Source organism: Populus trichocarpa, chromosome 18 (assembly GCF_000002775.5).
Source record: "Populus trichocarpa isolate Nisqually-1 chromosome 18, P.trichocarpa_v4.1, whole genome shotgun sequence".
Lineage (NCBI taxonomy): Eukaryota > Viridiplantae > Streptophyta > Magnoliopsida > Malpighiales > Salicaceae > Populus > Populus trichocarpa.
This window is the reverse complement of record NC_037302.2, coordinates 10,936,385-10,949,947: the sequence shown is the minus strand read 5'-3', so window position 1 is coordinate 10,949,947 and position 13,563 is coordinate 10,936,385.

Sequence of the window (13,563 nt, the reverse complement as noted above, 5' to 3'; positions counted from 1 at the left end):
TAAAGAAAATCAAATAAAATTCATGTATCCTTGCTAGATGTAGAATTTACTGTTCTTGTTGTTGATGTAAAGATTCTATTAGGGATAGGGTTTTTCTTATATGTTTAGGGACTCTATTGGTTAATATATAAATTAGGGAATCAATTTGAAAAAAAGTCTATATATCGGGGATTGATCTAAGGCTATCCCTATATATTTTCTTGTACTTGATGTAAAGCTAAAAAACAGGCTTGATGCTAACCAGTAACTCTTCTTCTTCGGTATTTTTTTTAGCACTTTATGCTTCCCTTGTACTAGCCATGAGACCTTTAAATTTGTAGAATTAAAACTTTTGAGTTGGGTCTCTATAATAATCATTTTATTTTAACTTGTTTTTTTTTATATTTCACGGTAAAACATATTAATATATGTCACACCCGACATCGCGGCGATCTTAAAAATAAATCTTTGAAAAGAATGAATTTCTAACATCTTGTTCTTTGATGGGGAATGATATTATTTAAGGAGTCGCCACCTAGTATTATGGTCGCTAGGAACTCTAACTGGTCAACAGAGATTCTATGATACGGGACTGGTTACGTAAAATGGAAGATATTATCACCCCTTAAACGTTCTGTCTGAAGCATACTACATTGCTGGTTTTGTCTTAAATTGTTAAACGTTTATTAATTTATGCTATGATGATTTGCGTATAATATTTCTGACTCTGGCGCCAGTGAATATTTAATTATGGATACTTCCAACTCCGGCGTTGGTAAATATTACGTAGCTATAAAATAAAATAAATTTAAATCAGTATTTTTATTCCCGACTCTAACATCAGTGAATAAAAACAAAAAAAAAAAATTATTTTTATGTATACACATATTTTTTTTATTTTTTATGTAGCTAAATAAAATACAATAAAATAAATTTAAATTAATATTTTTTTATTCTTGACTCTAGCGTCAATGAATAAACCAATAAAATAAATTTATTTTTACGCATACACATATTGTTTTTAGCTAAATAAAATAAAATACAATAAAATAAAAATAAATTTAAATCATTATTTTTATTCCTGACTCTGACGTCAGTGAATAAACCAATAAATTTATATTATTTTTTTATCTGTATATATACATATTTTTTTATTTTTTATTTTTTATTTTTTATTTTTTGGGGCTGGTCCAGCTCAGCCCATATGGGCTGGGCTAGACCCGGCTGGGCAAAGCACGCGTGAACTTGTTCACGCGTGCATGGCACAGTGCGAAGGTAATTAATTACCTTCGCACAATGCTAAATGCACTGAGATTGAAAAGGAATGAAAAGGAAGAGGAAAGCTTACCTTACCAGAGATGGCTCTGGAGATAAACGAGCGCAAAGGGATGGCCACCGCGCAACGACTACCCGATATTCCCTGCTTTTGTGTGTTAAATTCTTCTCTGTTTGGTGTGTCTGTCTGTCTCTGTTCTGCTGGAGACGGTGAAGACGATGGTGATGTTGATATTGGTCTCTGTGTTTTCTGCTTGCGTTTTCCTTGTCTTTCTTTCTTCGTCCTCCTGGTTTTTCTTTTTTGTTCACGTCCCCTTTGTTCTCTGGTTGCCTCTGGTTTTCTCGTTCGTCGTCCTCCTGCTCGTCCGCGTCCGTCTGTTCAGGAGGCGGTGCAACCCGAGACAAGGCTGGCGCTCGTGCGTTGGCTGGCCAATGCTTCTCTCTGTTTCTGTCTCGTTTGCTTCTCCATTCGTCCCCTGTTTTTTTTTTCTACGTTCTCCTGGTTCTTTCTTTTTTCTTCTTCTCTCTTTTTCTTCTCTGTGAATTTACGCTTTTTTTTCTCTGTTTTCCCCTCTATTTTTTTTTTCTGAGGCCTTTCTCTGGCTTTTATAAAGCCAGAGAAGGTCTGGTGTCCCTGCCTCCAGAAATGGTGGGCATCGTGGAGGCGAGAGATCATGGCCGCATCGTGGGTATAGTGGCCATGATCTGCTGGATTTTCCCCTGTTGAACTGGTCTTTGGCAAACAGATGAAGAACAGTAGGATCTAAAACGGCGTCATTTGGCATGGAAAATGACAAATTGTAGTTTAGTCTCTGATGTTTTGAAATGTATCAATTGGGTCCCTTAATCAATAAATTTTAATTTTGCCCTTTTGATTAATTTCAATTAAATCCCTGAATTTATTTAATCAATTAAATTAAAATTTAATTAAGTCCGCAAACTTATTAATTCTCCTGATTTTATAAATTAAACTAATCCAAATTTTAATTAAATTTCCAAACTTATTAATTCTTCAATTTCTGACCAATTTATTCTCAAATCTGATAATTTCATCTCTGAACTTCGAATTTATGTTGTTTTAACCCAATTCTCAAATATATTTTTATCCATTCATTTTTTATTATTTATTTAAAATTTGGGTTATGACAATATAAATAAGTTTTTTTTTATTAATATGCATTATAAAAAAATCACATTTATTGTTTTTGTAATAATTTATAAAGAAGAATTAACTCAGAGATCTAAAAGGAGATGCTAGTATACAAGTTTCCTCTAACTTTTCTTTGTTTGGATTTTGTATTATCAAATCAAACAATTTTATTTGACACAACTTTGGTGTGATTATGTATATGAATTGTCAGATAAGTTGATTTTACAATCTTTATACAAATAAACATATATTACCAAATAATCATCTACATTAATGTTTAATTTTGTGTAGCAACTAATGGAACTTGTTACTATTATGTTTTTTTTATATCATAACCTATTTCTGGGTTATTCCTCAAATTTATCTTCTTTCTTTCCAAAATAAAAATAAAATAATAATAGTAAGAAGACTAGCATTTTGATAAAAGTAAACTGAGAGGATTTCAAATGTAGAAAAAATAAAGCTGCAATTTTGGATGGAATTAGAAGCCTAATTGTACCCTATTTTATCCAAAACTGGAGAAATAATGCAAATTTAAGATCAAGTTACGTGATTATTGGACGAATCAACATAAAATTTAAGCTTAATAACATAATTATATTTTTAATAGGCCAATTTGATTTAATCATGGGCCATATTAAAGTTTAATTATGTTTTAGAATTAATTTGGGTCCAATTAAAAGATCTAATTAGGTGTAAGAACTTAATTATTCTTTAAATGGGTCAAATTAATTTTATTAAGGGGTTAATTGGTGAAACATTAAGCTTAGGGGCTTAATTAAGAAGATTAGAATTTTAGGAGACTAAATTTAATTTTTACAAAGTCAATTGGTTCAAATCAGGGGTGAAATAGCAAGAAAATCAAAGTTTTAGGGTCAATTAAGGGCTAAATTGAAGAAATTTGCAGCCAAGAATCATTTTGCAGAAGGCGCCGAACTACGGGGACCTAATTGATTGAAATCAGGGGTGAAATTAAAAAAAAACTAAAAGATTAATGGTTAATTAAGGGTCAAATTACCTAAATCCAAGACTATGGACTAATGTGAAAAAAGCACTAAAATTCGAGGCTAACATTTAAGTTTGGTAAGGGCAAAATTACATAAAATTAGAAGTTTATGGTCAATGTTCAATTAGGAGTGCAATTGAAAGAAATTAAAAGCTAGAGGACCAAATTGAACTTTGACCAAATCCCTAAATGAAAACCCTAAAAGCTGAAACAATGTTATTTTATTTAAATGAAACGACGTGTTTTGACCAAAACAACGTCGTTTGAATAGTAAAAAAAAAAGACACACACTAGACGACGAGTCGTCTGGTATTGTTTATTATCTTCCTCCCTTTTCGCTAGAAATTTTGCTTGAGTAGCCACTTTTTAGGGATATTTAATGATTTATCTCTCCATCAAATTTGATCAAACTTGCACGCAAACAATGGCCTGACATCTAACTACACCCTAGTATGGTTTTTTTTGGTCGATTGACACCACAGTAGCCTCGGCGCCACCCCAAAGTGACCAACCCAACCAACCCTTCTACAACAACTTTTTCAAGTAATGATGGCAACTTCGAGCTAAAGGTTGGGATCTTTCCAAGCTGAATCAAGGGCCAAGATTTGGCACCATAAAAGACAACATGTCCCTTTTCCACCCCCTATAAATAGGGGTGGATTCCATGGCTAGAGGGGGAGAAATTATAGGCCAAAGTTTGAAAAAAACCAGTCCCCACCCCTTTTTTTTCATTATCGTCTTTCTCCTTCTTTGCCACCACAACTTTGGCCATCAGCCACCTCACCATCGACTTCTCCATTGACAACTCCACCATGAGTCGTCAGCACAACCACCAGCCAACCACCCCTGTGTCTGGAATAACCACCGCCAACTCCTTCTCCACCACAATCTTCTCCTCCAGCAACCTCAGTAACTTAGTTGACATCACAGAGTCGCCTCTATGCCACCATGAGCCACCAGCCGGGCCTTTTAGCCACTAAAAGCTCTCCTTCTCTAGCAAAGCAAGCATTCTCCTTCCTTTTTTTTTCTTCTTCTTCATCCCCACCCTTATGGTCACTGCATGTAGAATTCATTCTACATGCAGTGGCTAAATTAATTAGCATGGCCACTAGATCGAGCCAGTGACCATGCGCGTCATGGGTTGAATCCGTTTTAGCCCCGCTTAAATGGCTAGGCCAGACCTAACCCACCTGAAAAAAGAAGAAGAAGAGAAGTTTGTTAGGGTGTGATTAGTACTTAAAAGTGTATTTTTATCAAGGTTTTATATCATCATTTTGCACTTGAAGTATCATTAAATTCCCTAACTTAAACATGTTTTATAATAACAAGTCTGATAACATAAGATATCTTTAATTTATGATAAATGCTCATTTTAAATGCAGACCTATCACATAAATCAAATGATTGATTGATGAGTTTAACTACTGAAATTGAGAAGACAAAGATAGGGCTAAGCTTAGAAAAGAGATGCTGGTTGAATTCAAATTGGAACACCATTCGGTTATTGGATCATAACTAGAGTTGTAGAACTTGGATTTAGGTCTGATTTATATGGATAGAAAGCTAAGACATAGGCCTAAAACTTTCATGAAGAGTCCAAGATTCAAAAAGATCGTTTTCAAGTTCAAATTGTAGCAACAACAAAGAAGTCAGAATCTGTCCTGCAGCCCAGACACTGTTCAGTTTTCAGCCCATATCTCAAGTTCTAGAAGTCCAAATGATCTCATTCTTATTTTGTTGGAAAGCTGAGACAATTTCCCAGAACTTGCATGATGACTATCTGTTCAAATTCTGATGTTAGCAATGACGTTTTCTGCAGACAAGAAGATAAGGATTGTTACCAAGTCAAGAGGTGGCCACCCACTCAACAATTAGTCATCAAATCAATAGTTTCAAATTTTGGCCTATGAAAATAGGCATTTGCCATGCATTTAGACATCTTGGTTTTCAGATCAAGATCATGTTCTTGCTCTCTTTCTTTATATTTTTGAAAATGTTTAAGTTTTGCTTTCATTAATCTCTTGTTTATGCCTTTCATTTCCTTTACTATACTTATATAATCATGTTCTCCTCTTGTTTATTTATGTTTCTCTTCTTCATTATGTTTAGCTAAGTTTATTATGTCAAGGTGAAAAGGTTTCACTAATGGTGTTAGGATAAGTATAATATAAACTCAACGTGGACTTCAATGATTTTATCCTAAACAACTTGCTATTAACATGTCTTATTATTTTTATCTTATTAATTCTTAATACCTTACTTGTTAAATGGTTAATCTAGATTTGTGTTGTACAACACTTAGTACCATAAATGCTTGATCCTTCATAGCTAACTGTTTGGTATAACCGACACCTGTGCTGTGAAAGGAACTTGATTTGTTGTTAACATAAGTTAGCATCATGAATTCCTGACAATATTTAAAAGTATTGGTGTTACTTAAATAAGATAATTAATATGATCATGTTAATAATTTATAATGAGCTATTGATGACAAATCATCCAATTGGAACCTCCTTTATGTGTGGTTTCCAGTAGAGTAATAAAAAGAGTTTATATTATACTTATTTGAAATACCATTAGTGGATCCTCTAACCTTGACAACCGTTTTTATCATTGTTTAATCTTCACATTAATCTTACATCTCAAAGTCCTCTTTAACTCATCATCATCATCATCATCACCATTATTATTATTATTATTATTATTATTATTATTATTATTATTATTATTATTATTATTATTATTTATAATTTATATAGTTAACCTCTTTGTGGCTTACCGGGTTATTTATTACTTCGAAACTCCTGCACTTAGGATAAGACATCAAAATCTTTTGATTGTGTCAAGCCACTAGTCGACCAACCCCATATAATAATAATAAGATATTAATAATATTATTATATAATAATATAATATTAAAACAAATGAAAAAAAATTCAAAAGTTCTTTCACAAAATTTGTGATTTTTTGCTTGTTTTTCTATCAATTTTACATAATATAAGCCTGTATATTTACACGGTAAGATACATATCCAGTATTAAAATACTCGGTTTTCTCTGAAACTTTTCAAACACAATTGAAAATTTTTTAAAAAATTAAATTAATTTCCTCTTAAAAAACAAAAAAAATATTTTGTTTGTATATATACGATTAAATCCTAAAAGTTTTTCAAGCATATCTTCATAAAAAAAAACACAAAAATTGCATATTTCTCATGTTTTAAAATGTAAAATGGATATCATAACCAGTTTATGATTGTCCGTTAAGGTTTGGCTAAAATATCAAAAATCTTTCACCAATCATTTTGCACACTTTATATTTAAAGTGTTCGGATCTAGCTGTAGACTTTAATATTAAAGGTATAAAATTACTTTGTATCTTTAGGTATTAAAGATACAAAGTGCAAAATAAATGCGATGCTAAAATTTAGACTTTAAAACGGTTAGGATTTAATCCGTTAAAATAGAGAATTCCCTACAAAGACAAATCTGCCTTGAACCTTAGATAAGACCAATAGACATGAACAAGACGTAGAATAACAATCAAACAACAATGCAACTTACCTTAGGTAGGGTGCACTGAGGGTGATGCGTCTTCCATTTGCACAACCAGTCTCTTACTCATTCTCTTACAGACCATAGGTTTTCTAGTGATTATAATATTAGGTGGTGACTCCTGAACTTCATAATCATAATTTTATGATTATACTCAAAATCCTTTCCTTTCCCAATACCTCTAGGGAGGCTAGCCCGCCATTCGATGTTGCCTCATGATAGGATGACGACTCCACTGGGGAGGCCTTATCTGATTGGACTGAGTTTTGCTTGTTTAATTGTTTGTCTATGTACTTTTATTAGTCTGTTTAATTTATTTTGTAGTGAGCCTACCCTTCATGTAATGGCATAAAACCTGTCTTTAGAGTGCGTACTCTCTAATAATTCATTTTGTATTAAGATAAACCTTATTAATAATCCTAAACTCTACAAAATTTTCTAAGCTAAAACCATGGTTTTCCTAAAAAGGGTTTGAGATGATAAGATTATGGGTTTTTACCATCCATACCCGATGTGCATGTACATTTGCATCCATACACATACATCTATTCATTGTAAATAACATACATACATGTATCATGTTGAAATATAGGTCCCCAAAGAGTCTATAACACTCGACTTCGACTGAGAAATATGGAAGATAAAGAGCTTGCATACCGTGATGCTCATTTCCAAGAAGAGTTGAAGTTTCTGAAGGCAAACGTGACTTGTCTTATAGCTTACTCGAGCAAACACTTAGACATGCCTCTAGTGAAACTTCTTCTAACTGACCCGTCACCTTTGTTTAGACCCCAACAACAGCTCAGTTGGAAGAAATGATGAGTGAACATGGTCAAAAGCCCTAACACAATCCAACATTTGTGCAGTCAACAACACCGGTGCCAGCCTCTACAATTATAGATGCATTTGCCAACAAGTCCCACAATATAAAGTCATCTGATGAAATTAATCAAGATAAGAAGGCCGTACTGGAAGCTAGAATCAGGGCTATTAAAAGGGTAGACTTGTATGACCTAGTAGAGGCCTTAAAAATGTGTCTAGTCCCGAATATGGTTGTACTGAAGAAGTTCTGTGTTCCTGAATTTATCAAATACACTAGAACTCAATGCCTCATGACTAATCTCAATTCCTATTATAATAAAATGACAGAAATAGTGCATGATGAGAAACCACTAATGCACTTTTTCTAGGATAGTTTGAGTGAGGCAGCATTGAGCTAAACAAAACCAAGATCCTAAGATATAAAGATATGCTGGATGCTTTTGTCAAGCAGTATAAGTACAACATGGATATCGCTCCCGATAGAACCAGCTTATCCAATTTGGAGAAAAGAGACAAAGAAAGCATAAGGAAGTACGCTCAAAGATGGAGAGATCTAGTTGCACAGGTGCATCCCCCACTTTTGGATAAAAAAATGGTCACTCTATTTGCTAGCACCTTCAAGACATTGTACTATGAGCATGTAATGGGTAGTTCAACAGAGCAATTCACTAACACTATAACAGTAGCTGAGTGTAAAGAGTAAGGAGTTAAGAGTGGTAGAATTTCCACACCCACCGAGAAAAAGAGCTTCAAAGGAAAAATAAAGGAGGCCAACCATGTTGAAGATGGCTACAAGGATAGGAAAAACCAATTCTAAAACTACCATACTCCATCCCCTTCACCCCAAATTGCCAACATCAATTTTGACCCTTTATTTCCTACTAGAAAACTTGAGCCTCAAATCAAAAACCAAACTAAGAGTTTTCAAAGAGTCAAGGAACAATTACCTTTATTACTACTATCCCTAAATGAGATGTACCAGAAGCTTAAGCATTAGACATGTAGCTCTAAAACCAATCACGCCTTTATAGTCACCCTACCCTAACTAGTATAAACCCAACCTGACCTACGAGTATCATGCTGACACTACAGGACATAGAATTTATACTTGTAGTGTCTTCAAGAACAAACTCATGTAGTTGATTAAAGCTAAGTGGATAACATTCGAAGAAATTCCGAATGTGGGTACCAACCCTTTATCCAATCATGCTTCAGGTAGTGGATCAGTAAATGCACTAGAGGCAGAATGCTTGAGAAATTTAAAAGCTCCAATGGTAAGAGTAGGGTGCGAAGAAGGCAACATAAATTCTTGAGAGACTCGAATTTAAAAGGGTATCCATAGAGGATAAAGTTCTACCGCAGTTTTCTGTCCATACCATCAATGAGATCCCTACAAGAGCTTTCATAAAGAGGCTAGTCGGAGGGTAAGTATACCATAATATGAAGATGGAGCCTACCCCTATTATTGTCTTTTGTTTGATCATGTATTTTTTTACTTGTTTTAGTCTTGTCAGCAACAATGGCTCATAATGCCATACGACTTTCTTTGTCAAATGAGCCCTTCATTTTAATAAGATCACATGTTTTTTTTTTGTTCATGATGTGCCTTCATGAAAATAACAAACCTACACGAGTACACCCTTTACTCACAAACAACTACACCAAGAATTTTTTTAGTATGTTCCTTTTTTCTCAAAAAACTATGCATGATCTCACAAGGATTTTTGGAAAGTCAAAGTCTTGACAAGCAAAAGCCAAATTAGTGTTTGTTCTAACAAACAAGTTCTAGAAATTCAAGCAATCACCTAGAAAAAAAAACCTGAAAAAGAATCCAAACACCATGAGATGACTTCAAAGCTGAGTTTTAACTAAATGAATAATGAGAAACCATTTTGCGTATTTGTATAAAAGAAAGCAAAGCTTACCGATTCAAGCAATCTTTGATAGTCCTTTCACAATACTAAAAAAAATTCTTTGCAATTCTTTTTTGAGCCTAATGTGTTTTTCTTGAAAATAACATTGGCTAAGATCACACCCTGCACTAGGGTCAAGTGCGAGAAATATGCAAAAAGATCCTCAATGATCAAAGGTGCCTAAACAAAGATGAAAAAAACCAAAGAATCAAAAAGATTTGGTCATATCACAAAAATAACTAATATGATGACAATGCTCAAAACCAAATAAAGAAAAAGTAAAGAGGAAGAACCCAAGACTGACACTAGGGGGCATTGCAAATTAATTCAAAGGACAAAAGGTCTGGAAACAAGCACCAGTGATCTTTAGTCTTCAAATCTCTTAAACATATTTTGAGCCTATAAATATCTTTTTTCTTCATAACCAACAATATGAGTCTACGTTATGTGCACAATCAAGCCCTTTCTGACCAAAGGCAGGCAATCTGGATCAGTAGGCAATACTTTTCTATATGGAACAAGCCCTATTATTCATACAAAAAACTAAATGTTTTGAAGACTGGTTCTCTAAAACCCTTAAGTTAAAGCTTGAACCCTCTTGACCAATAAGACGTGAAACAATGTCACTTCATTTCACCAAAAGAACATGAAATTTCTCAAAGACTTGACAATGAGAATCACTTAAATTGTTTTTAGAATAGGTTTGCTTTAAACCAACATCAAAATCATTTTTGTGTTTAGAAATAACTTTAAAATTCCAAAATTCTCCATAAAATCAACTCTTTGTACATAACCAAATATGTTTTCAGCCTTATCATTAAAGAAAACCCAAATTGAACACTTGAGGGCATGATCAAGCTGGGGAGAAATCCAAAAAACATATAATAGGGCTGGCTCCATGATTTCCTTTCTAAGAAAACAAAAAATATAGGGCTGGTTCCATGATTTCCTTTCTAAGAAAACAAATAATATAGGGCAGAGCATGCAACCTTTGAGATAAAGGTTGGTAGGCAAAGAAATATGATGATATTAGGCTCTTCCTAGAGGTCAAGATCACAAGTTATGACTCTAGTAAGTGAAAGCAAAAAGCCATTGAAGCTTACTATAGAGATTCAAACTTTTAAAAATAAGAAAAATCTACGAAGAAAGGGGACCTATATTTATCAGGTAAGTATACATATATTATAATGCATTGCATTTGGGTTGTTGTTGAGAATCTAAGGAAGAATCCTTGATGGGTTTGTACCAGCCCTATCTTTTTTTTTTGTGCTTTTGAGCCCCTAATCATCTCAGATAGTGCGTTTTATAGCCTTATCTCTTATTTTTTTTAGAGCATCTTTGAGCCCTCACATCCTAAATAGTGCACTTCTTAGCCCTATCTCCTTTTTTTTTTCCCTTTAGAGTGTGTTTTATAGCCCTCCCTTCTCAAATAATGCACTTTTTAACCCTATCTCATGTTTTTGTTCCGAGTGCACTTTATAGCCCTCGCTTCTTAGACAGTGAGATTTTTAGCCCTATCTCTATCTCTATATCTCATCTCTTCTTGAGTGCGTCTTTAAGCCCTCATCTCTAAGATAGTGCGTCTTTAAGCTCTATCTTCTTCTTTTGAGTACGCCTTTGATCCCTAATCTTCCAGGTATTGCATTTTCTAACCATGCCTCCTTTCGAGCGCACCTTTGTGCCCTTATCTCTTAGATATTGTGCCTTCATGCCCTATCTTCTTTTAAGTGCGCCTTTGATTTCTCATTTCTCAGATATTACACTTTTAAGCCCTATCTCTTTTCCCTTTAAGTGCTTATTTGATCTCTTATCTCTTAGATAGTGTGCCTTCAAGCCATATCTTGTCGTCCCTTCAAGACATCTCTAGCCAAATCCTTTCACCAGGTAAGTCGTATTTTTCATCTAGGTAGGTCACCCAATACAATAAGACCACTTTGGAAAACCCTTTGTATTTTTCACCTAGGTAAGTCACCCATTACAATAAGACCACTTTGAAAAATCTTCGCATTTTTTATCTGGGCCGGTTGCCTATTATAATTAGACCATTTTGAAAAATCTTAGTTTTTTTCACCTAGACCAGTTGCCCATTACAATGAGACCATTTTGTAAAATCATTGCATTTTTCACCTGGGCAGGTTGTCCATTATAATTAGACCACTTTGCAAAATTTTGTATTTTTTCACATGGGCAAGTTGCCCGTTACAATAAGATTACTTTGAAAAATCTTCATATTTTTCACCTGGGTAGGTCGCCGATCACAATAAGACCATTTGAAAAAGAACTTTTTATTCTTTATTTGGGCAGGTCACCCATGACAATTTGACCATCTCAAATTTTTTGAAATTTTACCAATAGACAAGTTGTCTGGTACAACTATACCACTTTACAAAAAAGTCTTTCAGTTTTTTCACTAAGATCATCTTTTTTCTTTACAAACCCTATCTCCTTTTTCTTCAAGTGTGCTTTCCAGCTCTTGTTATTTAGATAGTGTGCTTTCTAGCCCTATTTATTTTTTCTTTAAGTGCACTTTTGAGCCCTCACTTCAAACATTTTCAAAAGTATTGACCATTTCTTGATCTGGTGAATCTGTTATCTTTCATTCCTTTTTCTTCTTTACAAAGCTTATTATCTAAACTCTCTTACGAGACTTTTTGTTATAAGCATTGTAAAGAGAGAGATAATTATCATAACCTATTTCTGAGTTATGCCCCAAATTCATTTTCTTTCTTTCCAAAATAAAAATAAAATAAAATAAAATAATAATAGCAAGAAGACTAGCATTTTGGCAAAAGCAAGCTGGAAGGATTTTAAATGTAGAAAAAATCAAGCTGTAATTTTGGATGGAATCAAGAGCGTAATTGTACCCCATTTTACCCAAAACTCTTCTCCCTCATTGCATGGGTAGGGAAAGGTTCAACCTTTTTTTTTTGTTTGTTATTTTTTTTTAATTTAATTCTTTCACATTGAGTTTATTTAGAATTGGACTAAAAGGTTTTTTTTTTACTTGCCTAGATATGAGGATCTCGTGATGTCAACAAAACATTTTTCCACCCCTATTGAAGCTTGATTTTGAAAAATAAAATTTAATTTTACTAATATAAAATAATTAAGGCTTGAGGGATCAAATTTGAGAATAAAATAAGAGTACAAACAAAATGGGATAAGCAGATGGGGAAAGTCTGGCGCGTGCTTTGCAGGTGCTAGAGAGTGAGGAGTGTCACCGTGTTATAAAGGTGTGTGCAGCCTCCTGTGATCACCAAATAGGTTATTTCATGGTGTTTTCAAAATCATCCCGGCGAGTGATATACAATAGGGCAATGTGTGTTAGTGGATAAACGATAATTTATCACTAGTAGCCCATTCTTCTTTTCTCTCTCTCTCTCTCTCTCTCTCTCTTTGTCTAGGGTTTCAAACATTGCTTGGTCAATTTTTCTCTTATATCAATTTTGGTCCTCATTTTTTTATTGTTTTCTGTGATTTTTTTGGGTTTTTTTTAGTTTTATTTTTTAAATCATCCTTCAACATTGGCTTTGGTTTGGGATTAGCCTTTTTGGTTTGGTTTCTATAGAATAATGATAATTCATGATGTCACAGGTTTTAAGGGTTAGATCTGGTTGACTTAGGTAATTTTTTAAAGGTTTTTAATTGTTTTTTTTCAAATTTATCTTTCAATATTTATTCAATTTATTTTTTTGATTTATTTTATATTAAGTTATCATCGTCTCATGTCCCGGATCACGTGTTTTCAGAGCTAACTTAGGTTTACTCGGGTTTATTTATTTATTTTTTTAAATATTTTTTTTTATTTCATCTTTCAATGATTAGTTGGTTTAGATATGAGCTTTGTATTTTTTTAATTTTCTT